Source organism: Hyaena hyaena, unplaced genomic scaffold, assembly GCF_003009895.1.
Source record: "Hyaena hyaena isolate Hyena2069 unplaced genomic scaffold, ASM300989v1 scaffold_155, whole genome shotgun sequence".
Classification (NCBI taxonomy): Eukaryota; Metazoa; Chordata; class Mammalia; order Carnivora; family Hyaenidae; genus Hyaena; species Hyaena hyaena.
Window position 1 is genome coordinate 964,862 of NW_024080787.1, and position 19,877 is coordinate 984,738.

At 42.4% G+C, this 19,877-nt stretch overlaps 1 long non-coding RNA gene across 1 annotated transcript in view; it reads right to left on the bottom strand.

Annotated features, from left to right (window-relative positions):
* Positions 1 to 16,642, bottom strand: part of LOC120236444 — a 28,619-nt gene extending 11,977 nt beyond the window's left edge. Inside the window, exons 1-2 of the long non-coding RNA XR_005529677.1 lie at positions 16,456 to 16,642; positions 127 to 205 (exon numbers count right to left, since the gene is read on the bottom strand). This is a non-coding gene — a long non-coding RNA (uncharacterized LOC120236444). The remainder of the gene's footprint in view (positions 1 to 126; positions 206 to 16,455) is intronic.
* Positions 16,643 to 19,877: the final 3,235 nt, after the last annotated feature.

Consider the following 19,877-nt stretch of genomic DNA (forward strand, 5'->3'; position numbering starts at 1 on the left):
TTTTTAAAGGAGAAAAGTAGAAAAGAGTGTACCATTGTAACAAACAGTAACAAAAACTAAGTAAAAGAAGTATCATTAAACCATTTTGAGGGTTTATTAGTGTTCCCCTCTGTGCTAAACACTTACCACCATCTCAATTCATTTTTATAACTCATCAGGTTGGCACTAGCATTATTCCCCTTTGAAACAGGAGTTCAAGGAGACTCTGGAAAAAAAAGTAAACTTCTCAAAGCCAAGTTACACAGCGGGTAGGTGACAAAGTGGGGCTCTCCACCCAGGTCAGTGCAAATTCAGAGCGTGGGCCCTTACCCTCCAAATGACATCCCCACAAGAATACCTGGGTGATAGAGGAGGCTAAATAATGCTCCTCTCAAAAATGTCCTGGTCCCAATCCCCAGAACTTGTCAATATGTCTCCTTATACAAAAAAGGGACTTTGGGATTCCAGGGTGGCTCAGTCAGTTAATGTCCCACTGGATTGCTCAGTCAGTTGAGCCTATGATTATGAATCAGGTCATGATCTTATACTGAGTTCAAGCCCTGCATCTGGCTCTCTGCTGTCAGCACAGAGCTTGCTTCAGATCCTCTGTCCCCTTCTCTCTCTGAGCCTCCCCCACTAGCACAATAACATACACTCATACTCTCTCAAAAATAAACATTTTTAAAAGGGGGGACTTCACAGATGTGACTCAGTTAAGGATCTAAAGATGATCATGGATGGAGAGATTATCATGGATCATAATTACAACAGTCCTTATAAGAAGACAGGAAACTCAGAGTCAGAAAGAGATTTGAAGTTGCTCTGCTGTTGACTTTGAAAACAGAGAAAGGGGCCACCAGCCAAGGAATCCAAGTGCACTCTAGAAGCTAGACAAAGCAAGGAAACATATGCTCCTTAGAGCCTCCAGAAGGAACACAGCCCCACCCACACCTTCATTTTAGGCCTTTTGACCTTTGTGACTTTTGTAACCTGTGAAGTAATTTATTTGTGGGATCTTTTTTTAACCGTTGCAGTTTGGATAATTTGTTACAGCAGCAATAGGTGGGGGTTAGAATATTATTGCACAAGAACAATTTGCTCTAAAGCTGCACTGTCCAAATATGGCGGCCAAGAGCCACCATATGGAGCTATTTGAAGTTAAGGTCAATCAATTACTAAATTTGAAATTCAGTTCCAGTCATACTAGCCTTATTTTTGGGCTCAATAGCCATTTGTAGCTAGTGGCCGGTGTATTGGACAGTTCTGATATAAAATATTTTCTTCATCATAAAGTCTCCTAGAGAATGTCACTCTGGAGGCAGAAGGCTAAAGCATCTCCATACCTGCAAATATTTCCATACATGTGGCATAAAGAGTTCACTGGACACCAGGGGTGATGTAAGCAGACTGTGTGTGTTCAAATCCCAGCCCTGCCTCTTTTTAGCTGGGAGTAAACTGGGGATGCCAATAATAGCACTTAGCCCAGTGGTTCATTATGAAGACTGAATGTAGACAATGCATGCAAAATGTTTTAGCACAGTCACTGCCACATACGAGTGGGCATTCAATAAATATCAACCTTTATTACTCTTAAGCCCAGATCAATTTGAAAAGGTCCACTGAGAGTCTGTCTAAGGCCTGTTTGAGTGCAATATTCTGAAAACAACTCTGTGCCTGGAAAGCAAGCAAAGAATAGAAGCATTGCCTGTAAGAAAATATTACATAAGACACTTCCCCAGAATGCAGTATCACGGCCATGTGAATACAAATCACTGACGTGCAAATACTCCTCAGAAATATTTATGATGGAACTTCAGCACCAACCCAAACAGCCTTCACATAGTGAAACGAAACCATAAATTATTTCCAAGAACATTGTAATGCCAAGGGAACTCACTTAATTATCCATTATCCCAGAAATGTAGACATAATGTTAATTAAAATGAAGGGGAAAAGCCATTTCCATTTTTTATTAAGATTCATTGGGCTTTTGAAGAGCTCTGTGCCCTGAAGGCTGGGCCAGGTGATGGAGAGCTCATCCTGGGGAGGCAAAAACAGCCACCTAGACAAGAGGGGCATCTCAAGGTCAAAAAACAGCACCTACAAAATGGAAGAAAAATTGTCTGGCCCTCACTTCCTAATCTTTCTCCCATGGATGCCTATGTTTCCACCATTAGGAATTATTTTTCTTTCATCTGGACATTGACACATTCTTATTCTCTTTTTTAAATTTTTTTTTTAATGTTTTATTTATTTCTAGGAGAGAGAGAGAGACAGCGTGAGCAGGGGAGGGTCAGAGAGAGAGGGAGTCACAGACTCTGAAACAGGCTCCAGGCTCTGAGCTGGCAGTCAGCACAGAGCCCGACGCGGGGCTCGAACCCACGAACTGCGAGATCATGACCTAAGCGAAAGTCGGATGCTTAACCGACTAAGCCACCCAGGCGCCCCCTCTTATTCTCTTTTTTAAAACCCTCAAATTTCTGGACGTGATGGCATAATGTGTCTGCAATATTTCATCAAGCTCTAAGAATGCAGACTAGCAGACCCTTGGTTTTATCCCTTTATTTTCCAGAGCCCTGAGGCTACACTAAAACTCCTGTGGCTGGCCAGAGCGGCCGGAGGGAGGGAGGGAGGGAAATGCATAGTCTAATCGGTATTGGACAAGCATAATAGGCCTGGTTTCAGAACCTCACCTCTGACCAATCAATGCAACTTTGTTTTTATTTTTATTTATTTTTTTAAGGCAACTTTGTTTTTATAGCTTATAATTGAATTCTGAATAATTCTGGTCTGGCTTGTATCAGACCTTCCCATTCAGTGCCCCTCCAACCTCCATCTGTCTTCTCTCCTTCAAGAAAGACCCAGGTATAATGCTGGGCATAGAATTAATTGGGAGAAAGAGGGCTGGGGAAGGGGAGGTTTGTTGAGAGAATCTATGGCAGGTAAGAGAAGTGGAGTGAAGAATGCTGTGGCCCCTGTAGGGTACACAGAAAACCCCAGAAAAGGAGGAGTTACCTTGAGCTGATTTCAGAGTGTAGATTCTACCACTCTGGGATCAAACCACACGCACCAAGACTTTATAAGCACTTTAGAATTTCCAAGTTCATGTGAGATTTGTTTAGAGTAAAATCGAGGGCAGGAGAAGTTATTTTTAAAATAAATTTTAAATCCTCTGGCATATAGAAAAGGAAACTCTAATGGCATCCTATAGCCATGATACATAGTAGGCACTCTTATCAATGTGTATGGATGATGATTAGTGAGTGGATAATTAAACATGTCATTTGCTTAGTTGTTGATGTCTACCACCTACTGGGGTATGTTGGAGAAGCTGGAAATTTCTCTCTGTAGAAAAAGATGGAAAAGAGCCAGAGAGGAGCTGATATTTATTGTCCACTATTGAACATTTGTTGAACATGTGTAGACATTACACGTGTTTGTTTATAGTGCTGACACACATCTATATGACACACCCATCAGAATGGCCAAAATCTGGAATAATGACAACAACAAGTGCTAAACGTGAAGCATTAGGAACTCTCATTCATTGTTGCTGGGAATGTAAAATGGTGCATCCAATTTGGAAGACAGTTTGGTGTTTTTTAAGAAAACTAAACATGCTCTTACCATACAACCTAGCAACCGTGCTCCTTGGTATTTACCCAAAAGAGCTGAAAGCTTATGTCCACACAAAAACCTGCACATGGATGTTTGTAGCAGCTTTATTCATAATTGCCAAAACTTGGAAGCAACCAAGACACCCTGCAGTAGTGGATAAACAAACTGTGGTACATCCAGACAATGAAGTATTATTCAGTGCTAAAAAGAAATGAGCTACCAGTCCGTGAAAAGACATGGAAGAGACTTAAATGTATACTACTAAGAAGAGGAAGCCAATCTGAAAAGTTCACATACCATGTGATTCCAACTATAGCACATTCTGGAAAAGGCAAAAGTATGGAGACAATAAAGAGATCAGCAGTTGCGAGGGGGTTTGGGTGGGGAGTGGACAGGTAGAGCACAGAGGATTTTTAGGGTAGTGAAAATACTCTGATGATGCCCTAATGATAGATACATGTCATTATACATTTGTACAGTCTCAGAGAATGTACACCAAGAGTGAATCCTAATATAAACTCTGGACTTAGGGTAATCATGACCTATCAAGATAGGTTCACTAATTGGAATAAATGTTCCACTACAGTGGAAAATGTTGAGACTGTGCACCTGTGGAGACAGGAAGTGTACGGGAAATCTTTGTAACTTTCTCCCAATTTTTCTGTAAACCTAAAACTCCTCTTTAAAAATTTTTTTAATAAAACTAAAGCACTGACTCACATATATAACTCTTGCTAGAGCCTCATTTGTTCTTGCTCTTGGAATTTCCAGGGCCTCTGTTTCCTCCACAGTAAAGCTCTCTCATAGGTCAGTTTCTTTCTACATCAACTCTCTGTAATCTGATCCCTTAGCTAGAGAACAAATATCCAGGACTTGCACATAACTCACAATGTGATTTTCTTCTAAGGTCTCCCTGCTGCCTACATTCTGCATTAGTTTTCTAGAATTGCTGTAATAAAGTACCACAAACAGTGGCTTATACAACTGGAATGTGTTTTCTCCCAGTCTGGAGGCTGGAAGTCTGAGGTCAGGGCATCAGCAGGGCTCGGTCCTCCTGAGGGGTGGGAGGGAAAATCTGTTACAGGCCTCTTTCCTTGGCTTATAGATGCCTGTCTTCTTCTGTGTCCCCACATGGTCTTCCTACTATATGTGTCAGAGTTCGAACTTCCCCTTCTTATAAGGACACCAGTCATACTGGATTAGGGCCCAACCCAAACACCTGATTTTCACCCAATAACCTCCATAAAGACCCTATCTCCAAATAAGGTCACATTCTGAGGACTTTGACATAAGGATTTTCAGGGGCCACAGTTCAACCCATAACACATCAACAGAAAAGGCCAGATTTAGAATGCAGTCCCTCACGTCTCTTCTATCTCCTATTGCATCAATTTAATTGACTCTGATCTTTTTATGGTAGTTTATAGGCTCTACAACCAGGGTTTCTGCTGACATCTACCCTATCTCTATCCTACTTCTTTGCTTTTCTAACTTTTTATCCCTTGAAAATGTAAAACACTTGAGTACAATAGGTTGAACAACAACAACAACAATAACAACAGAGGTGGTCAGTGTGACCTAGCTTCTCATTTGGGCATCTCATGCCTATGTCCCATGGAGTTGGCTCCATTTGGACACAATAAAAATCATTTTCTAATAAAGCACCGCAGGAAGCAGCAGAGGCTAGCCTGACCTCCCATTTAATGGCACCCACATGGGCTTAGCCCAGAATCATCTGCTTCCTCCACAGCAGGCAGACTCAAATCTGCACAAGAGTAATACACAGAAGAGCAGATTTTGGCAACGATGCAGAGTTTCAGCCAAAATAAATGCTACCACCTGGTAGCTTTCGAACAGGATCCATGCCGGTATTTCATTTGGGCTGAAAACACCAGAAAAATAGTATTTTGCATTTTGCACCTGTAGCCATGCTTCCTGTCAGCCACATATCACTTTCCAATGATGTCATGAGGTGGGAAGGACTAAGTGTAATCTAAAGGGGTCTCAACAGGGAGAGCATGTTGGATTCAGGGTTTCTAGTAAGATGGGGGGGGGGGAGCTCTAGTGTCCGATGAAATTTTAGCATCCATTTCTTCAGAAGCTCACATACCTTGGCAACCCCCATTTGATGCACATTTCAGTGATCCTTTGTTAAATCAATGGTATCCCTGCCAAATGCGTTCACTTATCTCATTACACTTCAACTTCGCTTATGTTCCAAAAACTAAGCATGGAGGTAAATGTTATATACCTCACACGGGCACGCACACATTCATTAAGCATGCACACTATAGAGAAGTCTGACTTAATGAAAGTTTATTTGAAGAGAATTCTTATTTAAATGCAGTTTACTCTTGCAAATGGAAATGGGTTATTTTTGGATAATTGCATAGCTGGGTGAGCTATGCATTCACTCTGCTGGGTGGCCTGACTGTTTCTTAACCTTTTCTAACTGGAACAAATATATATTTTTTTCATCTGTAGAGAGAAACTAATGGGACTTCATTAGGTCAAGAGTATGGTCATGACGCTTAAGGACTGAGAAGAAATACAAGTAGAAATCCTCAAGGAATAATGCTGGGTGAGGGGAGGAGGCAACCAGGCTGAAAGCTCTCATTTTGATACCACTGAGTATTAGGTCCAGCAAAAACAACTAATGTGGGTCTTTAAATATCTAATTACAATAAACAGGCTTCCCCTTTCAAATAAAAGCTTCATTTATGCCTTTTTAGGAGTCGAGAGGAAAGCCACCCTATAAATATAATGGGGAAGATACTGAGAGTGCCTTAGCAATCCATAGTGTATAGTTGGAAGTCTACTAACAACGTCAGGAAGCTGGAGATGTGTGTGAGCTTGGAAGCCAAGCAGGTGAGACTGGGACAAGTCCAGCTCAGTGTGATGTCTGTAAGGTCTCCGCATACCCCATGCTCCATTCCTTTCTGTCCATAGGACCTTCATGTCCTCACCCACTCCCCACCCCCCACTCCCCAGCTGATGGGCAATTCAGGAACTTAGGCACCAACTGTCATTCACATAGCTCAGCTACTCTCAGTTACAGCTTTCAGCATTCCATCTTTTTTAAAAATGTTTTTTATTTATTTCCGAGAGAGAGAGAAAGAGACAGCATGAGCAGGGGAGAGTCAGAGAGAGAGGAAGATACAGAATCCGAAGACAGGAGCCAGGCTCTGAGCTAGTTGTCAGCACAGAGCCCAACGCGGGGCTCAAACCCATGAACTGTGAGATCATGACCTGAGCCAAAGTCGGACGCTCAACCGACTGAGCCACCCAGGTGCCCATCAGCATTCCATCTTAAGCCTACCCTGGCAGAATCTCCCTCCTTTCAGTAATAACACCTACAAGCAGTTCCCTATCTTATCTATCTCAAAGTCAAAAGAAAAGTGTGGGCTATAAGAAGGTAAGATGAGCAGCTGTCTTGAAGTTTCTTTATTTCATCTAGAGTCTTTTCACAAACCCAACTTTTCCCCTCCAACCTGTGGTTAGAACTGAATGCCCAGATCTCCAGGGGATCTAGAGGAAACAAACAAGGTATACGACACTCGCTCTTAAAGCCTGGGTGTTGCCTTACACAACTGACTGACACAGAAGTCTCTGCAGCTTGAAATCAACAATAAGAACCAGAAACAAATGGACAGAAAAAAACAAACAAAACCCTGCAATAAGATGATGGGCACTCCATGTGGAGGACTCATTATCTGCAAGCCATGGTACAGACTGAATTTTAAGTAGATGTTTAAAGACTAGATGAGTTTGGAAATAGTGGCTCCCTAATGAGAGATTAAATAAGTTGGGAATTGATCAGAAAGGATAGAAAGTAAAGGACCTCTAAGGCAAGAGGGGGACATAGCCTTATATTCTATGACTTTTCAAACATGGAAAGAGGACACCTATGGACAGGTCAGGGGTAAGGGCCCATCCTTTGTATGCTGATGCCCACAGTTTGGAGCGTAGTAGGAAGCCCAAGGGAAGTGCATAGGACATACACTATGGGTAAACTGACCTGAATTTAGTATCCTCATGCCAGCCAAAGAAGTGGGCACTTGGCATATAGTATCTCACTCCATTCCCACAATAGCCTTATGAAATAAATCCTGCTGCCCATTGACTGCTGGGAAGGGTAAGGTCATTTGGCCAGATCCACTCAGCTGTAGATGTTAGACTAAGATTCACAGGGTTCTTGACGATCTGTCTAGTGAATAAAAAAGCACTGGCAAATGTTACAGGTGTCTTTCCAAACTTGTCCACAAGTGCCTGCAAGCATCTCTGCTAATTACTGTGAAGCCTTTGCTTGGGTGGTTGCTGATAGTCTCTTTTTTGGTATAACTGAAACCCATAGGCTCGATTCATATGTCCACTCCCCAAGAACATGCCTACCTCTGTCAACAGAGCTTAGACACAAGTAGGGCAGGGCTAAGGGTACCTAGAGCAGAGTATTCCCCAAACCAAAGCAACTACACGTGGTTCTATAAAGGACCTAGTTCAACAAAGCCACCAGCTGTTTTCCAATGGGACATAATTTCAAATTTCAATGCCATGTCTTTCGGAAAATACCACATTAATTTTTTTTGTAAATTTTATTTTAATTTTTAATGTTTTATTTATTTCTAGGAGAGAGAGAGAGACAGCGTGAGCAGGGAAGGGTCAGAGAGAGAGGGAGACACAGACTCTGAAACAGGCTCCAGGCACTGAGATGGCAATCAGCACAGAGCCCGACAAGGGGCTCAAACCCAAGAACCGCGAGATCATGACCTAAGCGAAAGTCGGACGTTTAACCGACTAAGCCACCCAGGCGCCCCTATTTTTTTTAATGTTTATTTATTTTTGAGAGAGACAGAGAGCACGGGTGGGGGAGGGGCAAAGAGAAGGAGACAGAACCCAAAGCAGGTTCCAGGCTCTGAGCTGTCAGCACAAAGCCCAACATGGGGCATGAACGCACAAAGCATGAGATCATGACCTGAGCCAAAGTTGGATGCTTAACTGACAAGCCACCCAGGTGCCCCAGAAAAAAAATCACATTAAAAACTTTTATCAGAATATGCTAATTAATATAATTCACTAAAGAAATTATTCTCTAGCAGGTGGCTGCCACGAATCTTCTGCAAAAATGCTGAGCAATATGGAACTTCCCAACAGAACCCAAAATGACAGGGATTGGACTCGCCCCAAGGAAGGAGGAATGCCTTGTGTTTTCAGAATCAGGAAACAAAGCAATTCAGACTGGTATTTGCTGTAAGGGATACCCACTTCCAGAGTTCCAGGCACTAATGGACAGAGCAGGAAAGGAGAATTTAAGTGTTAAGGGAGGCTGAATCTTCAAGGCAGCAGACACATTTGCTCCTCAGTGGGATGTCTACTGTTCTCAAAGTCTCCCAGCCTATGGGTTACTGCTGTCACTGCCTTTGTTTCTGGGATGCAGAGGTTAGCTTGCAATGCCAGAGAGTCGAGCATAGTAAGGTGGTAGAAGCCAGCTTGGTAGTGCACATGTAACAGAGCAGCCAACAGCTTGGGTTCTCACCAAGAGAAATCCAAGGCCAATGGAACCTCCTAGCATGGAGGCTAAACTCCATTATAGATGCTGCAGGTGTTCCAGCAACCTAAGAGCTTAGGGACAGTCAATCCGCCTGTGACATGACATTAGTGGTGAGCCAGAGGGTTTAGATGCCCAAATGCAACCACCTTGCCCCCCATCTATCTGCTCCACTACATCTTTCAGTTTGCAAAAGGCTCTCACATCCTTCTCACACATTCATGAAGGCAAATATTTATGGGGCACCTACTATGTGCCTGCTCCAGTTCTAGGCACAGGGGATATTGCAATGATTAAGATACAGTATTTGCATAGTTGAGGTGCGTGCATCTGCTAGCGGAGATAGACAGTAAACACATGAATAAAGAAATAATGTAAGGTGGGGTTTGTGTGTGGAGGGAGGGACAAATCCAGGAAAGATGACAGAAGTAGATGCTATTTTAGATGGCACAGAAAGTTCTTTCTGGAGGTAGCATTTGAGCAAAGATCTGAATAAAAGGAAGTGAAGACCTCTGTGAATCTCTGCGTCTTAAGCACAACTGAGTTACCGTGGTTTGCTGGACCTCGACCTGCTGATCGTTGGGGGTAAATCACTTTTCAAACCCTAGTTTTTAAAATATTCCCTTGGAGTAAGTGTTCTCAGATTTGTGCTGACTTCAGGAGGCAAGCAGACTGCCTTGGCAGCAATTTTTAAAAATAAAATGAAAAGCAATTATGTTCCATCACAGCAATTTACTCAGTGAAAATCTGGGGAGAAAAAAGGTAAATACATCCCCTTCATCCCCAAGGGCCGCCTGGGCTAGGGGCTTTCCTCCTGGCCAGAGCTGGCTCTCTCCCCTCTGGGACACGGGCCCAGGCTGTCTTCACAGCTGCAGGGAAGGCGCGCTCTCTGATTTCCTGGTACCAACAGAGTGACTGGGAGTGAGTCACCCGCAAACCCGGCCAATTCAAGCAAATGTGCAGCAAAGACAAAAGAGAGCCTTTGTATGTGTTTCCCAGACATGACACATTCTAAGGAGGTTGCAGCCAAACCAAGCCTCCCGAGGTCTCAGAGTGTTGATCTGCAGTCAAAAAACCTTAAAATGATACTGGAGGAGAGGAAAGACTGCCCAAATCATGCTGTACTTTTAACCCAGCCAGACGCCCCACAGTTCCCTGACTAGCGCATTTGTGTCCTACTTTCTTATCTTGGTTTCCAACCACCCACCCCCATCCTAACGCGTCCCTCTATTTTAACATTAAGTTTTTAAAAAATATGTGCAAATAGTACATGCTCAGAATATACAAAAAAGCAAAAAGAAGGAAATAAAAAACATTCACAGTGTCACACCATTCAGCAATAACTGCTTTTCACGTTGTGCTGTATATCCCTCAAGAGTTTTTCTTTCCCATCTTATTTATGGATACATATTTTTAAACAAGCTATAGCCATATGATATGTCGTTTAACATAATTTTCCTCACTCGAGAAATCAGAAATACCTTCCCAGGCCTATTTAAACGATAGAGTTATCCAAATGTGTTTACCAAATCAGATTTAATGGCTGCAGAGGATTCCATTTTATGGGCAGACCATAATTTATTTGATTTTTCCTGTTATTAGAATTTTCATTATTATAAACAATGCAGCGATGAGCATCACTCACTCCTTCATTTAACAACTATTTATAGAGTGGCTTCTGTGGCTAAGTTTGAGAGCACATCCCTAATTACTCCCCGAGGATAAATTTCTGGAGATGGAATTGCCGGGTGCAAACACAGGCATGCATTTAAGGCATTTGAAACCAGCATATTTGTCTTATTGCCAAATTGTCCCCCCAAAAGGTTGTTCTGAGTTGTATTCCTACCAGCCTTGTATGAGAGGGTCTGGCTCCCAAAATACTTGACAACATTGACTTCTCTTTTTCATTTCCTTGGAGGGGTGGGGAGGGGTGAATTTGTAGGAAAAAAAATAATGTCTTGTTTCATTTTTCAGTCCTCTGTTGCTACCCAGACTGAACATTTTTCCATGTGTACTGGCCTTTTAGATTTCCCTTCCTGTGAATTGCTTATTCATAGCTTCCACGATACGTCTTAATTAAGTCTAGGATGAAGAGGAAAGAATGGAGAAAATTAATAATTATTGAGTGCTTGTTATCTGCCAGACAGTATACACTATGGGCTTTGCAGGGAAACACTTATCATTACAACAGGTCTATCATTATCCCCATTTTATAGGTGATGGTGTTAAAGCTTGGAGAGTTGACCTGCTCAAGCACGCATGGTGAAGAGCAGAAGCAAAATTCAAAATCTGCTTTGAAGCTTGTTCCCATCACTGGCTTTTGGGGGGTGTTTAAAGCTTTGATTCTGAGGTAAAATGTTAGGAGAACCTGTGTAATGGTCAGAACTGAGATGCTTAAGTCCTTACTGGGGGGTTTTACCCCAGCACCAAGTCACTTAGTGACAGTGAAAGGTGTCCTCAGAGAACCTAAAACCATCTCACATTTTAAAAATAATTTTTCAGGGCACCTGAGTGGCTCAGTCAGTTAAGCATCTGAATTCAGCTCAGGTCATCATCTCACAACTAGTGAGTGTGAGCCCCATGTCGGGCTCTGTGCTGACAGCTCAGAGCCTGGAGCCTGCTTTGGATTCTGTGGCTCCGTCTCTCTCTGGCCCTCCCCTACTCATGCTCTGTTTCTGTCTTTCAAAAATATATAAATGTTAAAAACATTTTTCTAAAAAAATATTCTCAGTATAGGGCGCCTGGGTGGCTCTTCAGATTCTGTGTCTCCCTCTCTCTGCCCCTCCCCCGCTCATACTCTCTCACTCCTTCAAAACTAAACATTTAAAAAATAAAAAATAATTTTTCAATTGTTTTTTTTTTTATTGAGAGAGAGGGGAGGGATGGAAGGAGGAAAGGAGGGATGGAAGGAGGGTGGGAGAACATTAGCGAGGGAAGGGCAGAAAGAAAGGGAGCCAGGCTCCACACTGTCAGCACAGAGCCCAATGTGGAGCTCCATCCCATGAAATGTGACATCATGACCTGAGCTGAAACTAAAGGTCAGACGTTGAACTGACTGAGCCATTTAGGTGCCTCTTAAAAATTTCATTTTATTTCAGGAGACTGTAAGTATTTCCTTAGGAAATACTTGGAAATAGTAACTATCAAATGGCAGGGCTAGGTCTTTCTTGTCATAGCTGAGTGGCTAAAGAACCATTTCAGAAGTTGAGGCATATCCTGCTGGCAACCACACCTTTTGGATTCCAACGTGCTCTTCAGAAGTAGCTTTAATATGTACAAATGTACATGATTGTATCACAAAATAAACAGTAGCGTGAAATGTCTCCTGATTCCCACCTTCCACTTAAGACTTTTGCCTTTTGGTGAGAACATTGTTCCTTCATCTTTTCTCTAAGTCGTACATGTAGTTCACTGTTCACCCCACTGGATCCTTTTTGCCCCTGGCATCCTCTTGTGGCTGCCACCGAATCACTGGCCACACTGCATAGCTTATCAGCTTGCTTTTCACTTAAGTAAAATTCACCTCACATACAATTAACCATTTGAAAGTGAACAATTCAATGGCTTTCAGTATGTCCACCTCTATTTTGTTCCAAAAAATTTTCTTCGCCCCAAAAGGAAACCCTGCTCTCATTTTTTTAATGTTTCTTTTTGAGAGAAACATAGACAAAGACAGCATGCAAATGTGTAGGAGAGGGGACAGAGAGAGAGGGAGAGACAGAATCCAAAGCAGACTCCAGGCTCTGAACTGTCAGCACAGAACTGAACACAGGCCTTGAACTCATGAACTGTGAGATCATGACCTGAGCTGGAGTCGTATGCTTTACCAAATGAGCCACGCAGGTGCCCCAACCCTGCTCTCATTAAGTGCTCAGTCCCCATCCTTCCCTCCTCCAAGGCCCTAGCAACCACTAATCTACATTCTATCTCAATGAATTTATCTATTCTGAATATTTCACATAAATGGAATCATACTAGTGGGCTTTTACAATCTGGCCTCTATCGCTTAGCATGATGTTTTATAAGTCCATTCATGCTCTAGCGTCTATCAGTACTCCATACCATTTTGGGGAGCTGAAGTAATAGTCCACTGTGTGGGCAGATCACAGTTTCAACATGTGAAACTTGAGCTATAGATGGACATTTGGGTTGCTTTCATCATTTGGTTTTTGTAAAAAATGTTTCTACAAACATATGTGGGCATTTACTTGTTAGAGCTCCTCTTCTAGTTCCTTAAGTGTGGAAGCAATAGGTGTTTATGTTTTCTGGATTATTAGACTGTCAGATCCTTTAGGACAGGGGAGCCGAAGGCAACTTGCTGTCCTGGTGTGCCTGGGACTGTGGGGTCTCCCAGGACATAGGACTCTCAGTGAGGAAACTGTGAAAGCCCCAGGCAAACCTGGAGAAGTCAGTCACTCTGCTAAGGTCTAGCACATTATGTGACATGGAACCACTACTCAGGAAATATTTCTTAGATAAAGAATTTTTTGCCATTTACTCAACCATGACATGCCTTAGTATATTGAGACTCAGCACGTTTATAACAACCTGTAAGATTATAGAAATCTACACCTTCAGTGAAGTAGACACATATACAGAAGGGAGCATTGAAGTTTTAAAAAGTGAAACCACAGGTTGTTGCAGCATTAAGCCCACTTGGTAAAGATGCCCAACAAGTGACATCCCTGCGTTGATGAGAGAAAACTGCTCTATGTGTCAAAAAATGAAAAAAATATTGTTCCCTTTTCCTGAATGAGATTGGGCAGATCAGAAAAATACCACCCATAAGAGTGGCAACTACTATCCCTTTAGAGAGAAACAGAGGCCTGTGGGAACCTGAAGAGCATTCAGGCAAGGATGGAAATTAGCCCGAGGGCTTTGGTTCTACCCAAACAGAGATTCAGCAGACCCCTGACCTTGGAAGGAAAGGAGCCCTCGAGTTCTGTGCCATTAAGAACAGCAATGAGGTAGTACACACCTCACTGTCTATCACACACCTGTTAGAATACTTCATATATAGACACACACACACATGCAGGAGAGAGAGAGAGAGAGGGAGAGAGAGAGAGAGAGAGAGAGAAAGAGAACAGTTGTTAGCGACAACATGGAGTAAAGGAAACCCTTGTGCATTGCTGGTGGGAATACAAAATCGTGTGACAACTATGGGAAACAGTATAGAGGTCCCTCAAAAATGAAAAACAGAGAGGCGCCTGGGTGGCTTAGTCGGTTAAACGTCCGACTTTCGCTTAGGTCATGATCTCGCGGTTCGTGGGTTTGAGCCCCGTGTCGGGCTCTGTGCTGACTGCCAGCTCAGAGCCTGGAGCCTATTTCAGAGTCTGTGACTCCCCCTCTCTCTGACCCTCCCCTGCTCACGCTGTCTCTCTCTCTGTCTCTCTCTCTCTCCTAGAAATAAATAAATAAATATTTTTAAAAAATGAAAAACAGAATTGCCATATGATCAAGCAATCCTACTCCTGGGTACATATTCAAAAGAAATGAAACCAGGATCTCAAAGAGATACTGCACTCCTGTGTTCACTATAGCATTATTCATAATAGCCAAGATATGGAATCCATCAAAGTGTCCATGAGCAGATGAATAAAGAATATATGGTATATGCATACAAAGGATTATTCTGCCTTCAAAAAAATGAAATCCTACAATTTGTGACAACATGGATGGACCCGAAGGACAGCATGCTAAATGAAATCAGCCAGTTGCAGCAGGTCAAATACTGTATGATCCCACTTACATGAGAAATCTAAAATAGTCAGACTCATAGAAGCAGAGAGTAGAATGGTGGTCACCAAGGGCTGGAGGCAGGGGAGACATGAAGGTATTATTCAAAGGGTATAAAGTTTCACTTATGCAGGATGAGTAAGTCCTAGAGAGCTGCTGTATATACAGCATAGAACCTATAGTTAGCAGTATCAAATTATATACTCAAATGTTTTCTGAGAGTATATCTTATGTTGCATTCTTATCACTAATAATAATAATTATAATTATAGTTATTATTATTATAAAGGGGGCAGGAGGAATCTTCTGGTGGTGATAGAAATATTTATGGCATAGACTGTGGTAACAGTTTCACAATGTGTATTTATTTCCAAACTCATCAAGTTTATATGTTAAATATGTATAGCTTTTGTATGTCAATCATACCCCAAAGTAGTTTAACATTTTTTAAAAAAATGTTTTTTATTTATTTCTAGGAGAGAGAGAGAGAGAGAGAGTGTGTGTGAGCAGAGGAGGGTCAGAGAGAGAGGGAGGCACAGACTCTGAAACAGGCTCCAGGCTCTGAGCTGGCAGTCAGCACAGAGCCTGACGTGGGGCTCGAACCCACGAACCGTGAGATCATGACCTAAGCAAAAGTCGGACGCTTCACCAAGCCACCCAGGCACCCCAGTAGTTTAACATATTTAATAATGTTTTTTAAAAGCACATAGATGAGAAGAGCTATAAATCCTGACAAGACTCTGAACTTACAGGGACCACAGGAAAGCCTGAGAGTTTGTGTATTTGAATGTCCTCACATAACTTGATGGCATCTCAGCCAATGTGTAAGATGTGTCTGGAGGGAGGCCAAGGCAAGGTCAGGGATTACACAGGACCATGAGAGACACAGAGGAGGAGAGACAAAGGAAGTGGAAACATCAGGACAGATGCACCTAAGGACTTTACCAATCCTCATGTGGATACACAGTATTTGTGCTTGGAGATGACCTCATATTTCCATCAACGATCCTGTAGGCTGTATGCCATTACGCAGACTCAAACATTCTAAACTTGTTCTCACATACAGAAATTCAGCCTAGGGAACCCCTGCTGATAAAGCCATCTGGAGAAAGTGAAAAAAGGAAATTGTGTGTGTGTGTGTGTGTGTGTGTGTGTGTGTGTGTGTATATACACACATAACATATATACATATATACATATATATATGCACACAGATGTACACACACACACACACATATATATATATAAACACACAAATGTGTTTTTATAAGGAGAGTGTATGCATGTACTTTCAATCCTTACAACACTTCAGAAAGGTATACACTCTTAGTATCCCCATTTTATTACACGGAAATGGAGATTCAATAAGCTCAAGGAATTTCCTCAAAGTCCTGATATGATAAACACAGGAGCTGAGATTTAACTCTGTTCTTTCCATTCTATCACACTTCCTCTCTCATGTCCAACTAACTTTTCCTTTCTGGATGCCCTCAACAGAGAGATGGAGTCAAGGCTCACTTTCTACTGAGGGTCAGCAGCCCCTTTTCCACAAGGGGGTATTAAATGAGCCTTACTTCTGTCTGAGAGACCACACATTACCTCAATGTGCATTCATAACCTCTTTCCACCATGTCCAAAAAGCAAAGGTCCTTGGCTAGATTAGGATGTCAAATTTATCATTCCCTGTCTCTTCTGACATCCAAAACCTTGTACTTGCAACACATCATTTCTTTATTAGTGATCAGCAGAACTGTGCTCACAGAAGCTTTCCTATTCTGGGTCTTAATTTTGTACATTTCCAGTTTCCATGGAGACACTACATTCTTGCATTCTAAGAGTGTCACTGTAAAACAATGTGAAAACAAAGCAACTTCATAGAAATGGCTCACTCTGGACATCACCAGGCAACACTCTCATCAAATACATAGGACCACTGTACTGCGTTTTGGGGTTAATTGCTGAGGCCAAGCTCCCTTCTTTCTCCCCCAATCTAAGAGATGCTTTTCATGCCCATACTGGGGACCAAGTTCACAGTTATGAGAGCATCTCCAGCTCTTCCTGCTTCAATTATTGCACCACTGTTATAATAAAGTCGAGAGGTAACTATGGCAACATTATTCCAAGGATAAATACCACCATATCGCCTTCAACTTTCCCCCCTGCACAAACAAATGAAAAATCAAGAACACATAGGATTAATAGCATCACTTGTTAAAAAACCAATGGACAGCAGAGTTCAGAAAAGCTTTAATTAGTGGAGTCTTTCCTGGCTCAGTTTAACAGTTGCTCTGTGCATCCCACAGAGAAAGTACATGTGGGCAATCAGCCTCAGAATTCAGTATCACTGAACCTAGACACCATGAGGCATCCAAACCTGGGTTTCTGGAAGTTCGCAAGGTGTCTGGAGTCTGCTTCCACTAGAAGATTAATGTTGTAGGCAGGGGTAGGGGCTTACCCTGAAGTAGAGAACTTCATGATGCATCAGGTTCAGCTACAGTGGTGATGACCACAGTATAGAGAAGAAGGGTCACCATCAGAGCTTCCCACTGCTTAAGACCGAATAGAAGTCATCTAGCACAATGGTTAAAAGTATGGACTTTAAAATAAGACACATGACTTAAATGGAAGACTGCTCTTCTACTTATAGGCTCTTTGACCTTAAACAAGTTACTTAACCTCACTAAGTCTCAGTTTTCTTATCTATAAAGTAGGGATGATGGCAAACCTCATAGCATCATTGTAAGGATTAAATGAAATCACATGTGTGACTATCCACCAAACCCATCTCCTCTTGGGTCATATCTATTTTACATTTCCTAGCTCACTGTGACTGAGTTATGACCAAGGAAATATGACTTGCAATGATGTGTTCTTCTAGAGTCGCCCATGAAGAACTTCCTACCTCCATGTTCTTCCCCCCTTGCTGGCAACATATCAGCACCAAGGAAAGCTATTCAGTGATTATGGCAGAGTCTAAAATCATCTGGGTCTTCATTTTGTGACTCAGTCAACCTGAATGACCACATGGAACAAAGCTTCCCAATCCTTTGTCAACCAAGATCACCTGAATTAAATTGCTACCAACAAGGAAAGAAAATTTTATAATGTTTATTTGAAAGAGAAAGAATGTGAGTGTGCTCATGAGCTGGAGAGGGAAAGAGAAAGAAGAAAGAGAGCCACAGGCAGGCTCCTTGCTGTCAGTGAAGAGCCCAATGCAGGGCTCAGTCTAATGAACCATGAGATCACGACCTGAACCAAAACAAAGAGTTGGATGCTTAACAGACTGAGCCACCCAGGGGCCGTCAGAAAGAAATTTCTGTTGTGCTAAGCTAACACAGTTAGGGATTTACTTATTTTATCATCTAACAAAACCCCTGATTATACAAATGGAACATGCTTAGCTCAGTTTCTGACATGCAATGAACACTCTGTACCTGTTAGGTGTATTACTGAAAAGAAGCCACTTTTTCTGCAACGCTGGCCAATCTGCCAAGAACTCTGGCAAGTAACATCTCCATTGACTGCATGGAATCTATTTGATTCATAGAGTGAGGTGTAAGCTTTTCTGCTGCAATAAGTAATGAAGTACAAATTGAGGAAATTAGTTATCAATTAGTCATTCGATGGTTGGGAAGGCAGGCAGCAGGCATAAATGGTGCCAGATTAGTTAGGCCACGATAAATTTTATTGCTCTACAAGGATTGGGTCTTTATCCATTACTTCGCAAATTTATCTTTATTATTGGCCCCAGGACATGAGACAGGGCCTGGATATAGAAGGAGGTAAGAGACCAGCCAGGGTATTTGGGAGATGCAACAACCTCCACAGCAAAGATGGTCTCCAATGAGGCCATTTATGAGCCACTGCAAGGGGAAAAGGCACCGGGCAAGTCGTGCTCATCTTTCCTCACTGCCCTCTCTGTAGGGTTTCCCATTTTTCTAGCAAATTCCCACAGTTTGCGTGCCCTTTACCTATAATTACCATGCCATACTATAATCCCATGGCACCCTGCAAAGTCAACCCACTACAGGGGGTAAGACTTTTCTGTTCATCTGTAAGATGTAAGAACTGGGCTCACAGAAATTAAGTAACCGATAAAGGAGAGGGCTTGAACCCTTCTGATCTGGGAGTCCCCATGGCTGCCTTTGTCTTTGCATGTCTTCTGGTGTCTAGCACAGAATTCCCTCATTTTTTCCCCATAGTTTTCCATTATGCTTATTATGGTAGCCAAATTTTCACCATAACCTTGAGACCCTCCAACGTCTGCTGCCTGCCTGCTCTCTAACTTTATTTCCTGTTCCTCTCCTCGCCTCATCATGCCTTCCACCTCTGAATAAATTGGACATAAGTTGATAAAATTAATTCCTAGGGGAAATGGTCTTCTTTTACGGTCAACAAAGGCCCTTTAGCTCATAGGTAAAGTTTCAAGAGAAGCCATTGGCTTACTCTATATAATACCCAATAGCCACACTGCACCAATGATTCATTAAAAAGGATCAGGATAGACCAAAGCAATGGGCTTCTAAGGGAGACTCTCCCAGTCTTGACTCCAATCTAACCCTGACTCAGCTGCCAGAGTCATCAATTAACCACCCCCCCCACACACACACACCCACTTTATAATAGGTAATTTGCACCTGGCACTAACCAGGTACAAGGAATAACACTAAGAATGTTACATATGTTAACACATTTAATAAGAATTTTAAAGGTACATTACGATTATTATTCTGAATTTACTGATGGGGCTTAAAAAGGTTAAGTAGTTTGTATGTAGCAGACCAGAGATTCAAAACCAATTTTTCTGGGGCACCTGGGTGGCTCAGTCAGTTAAGCATCCAATTTCGGCTCAGGTCATTATCTCACAGTTCGTGGGTTCTAGCCCTGCATTGGGCTCTGTGCTGACAGCTAGCTCAGAGCCTGGAGCCAGCTTCAGATTCTGTGTCTCCCTCTCTCTCTGACCCTTCCCTGCTCGTGCTGTCTCTCTCTCTCTAAG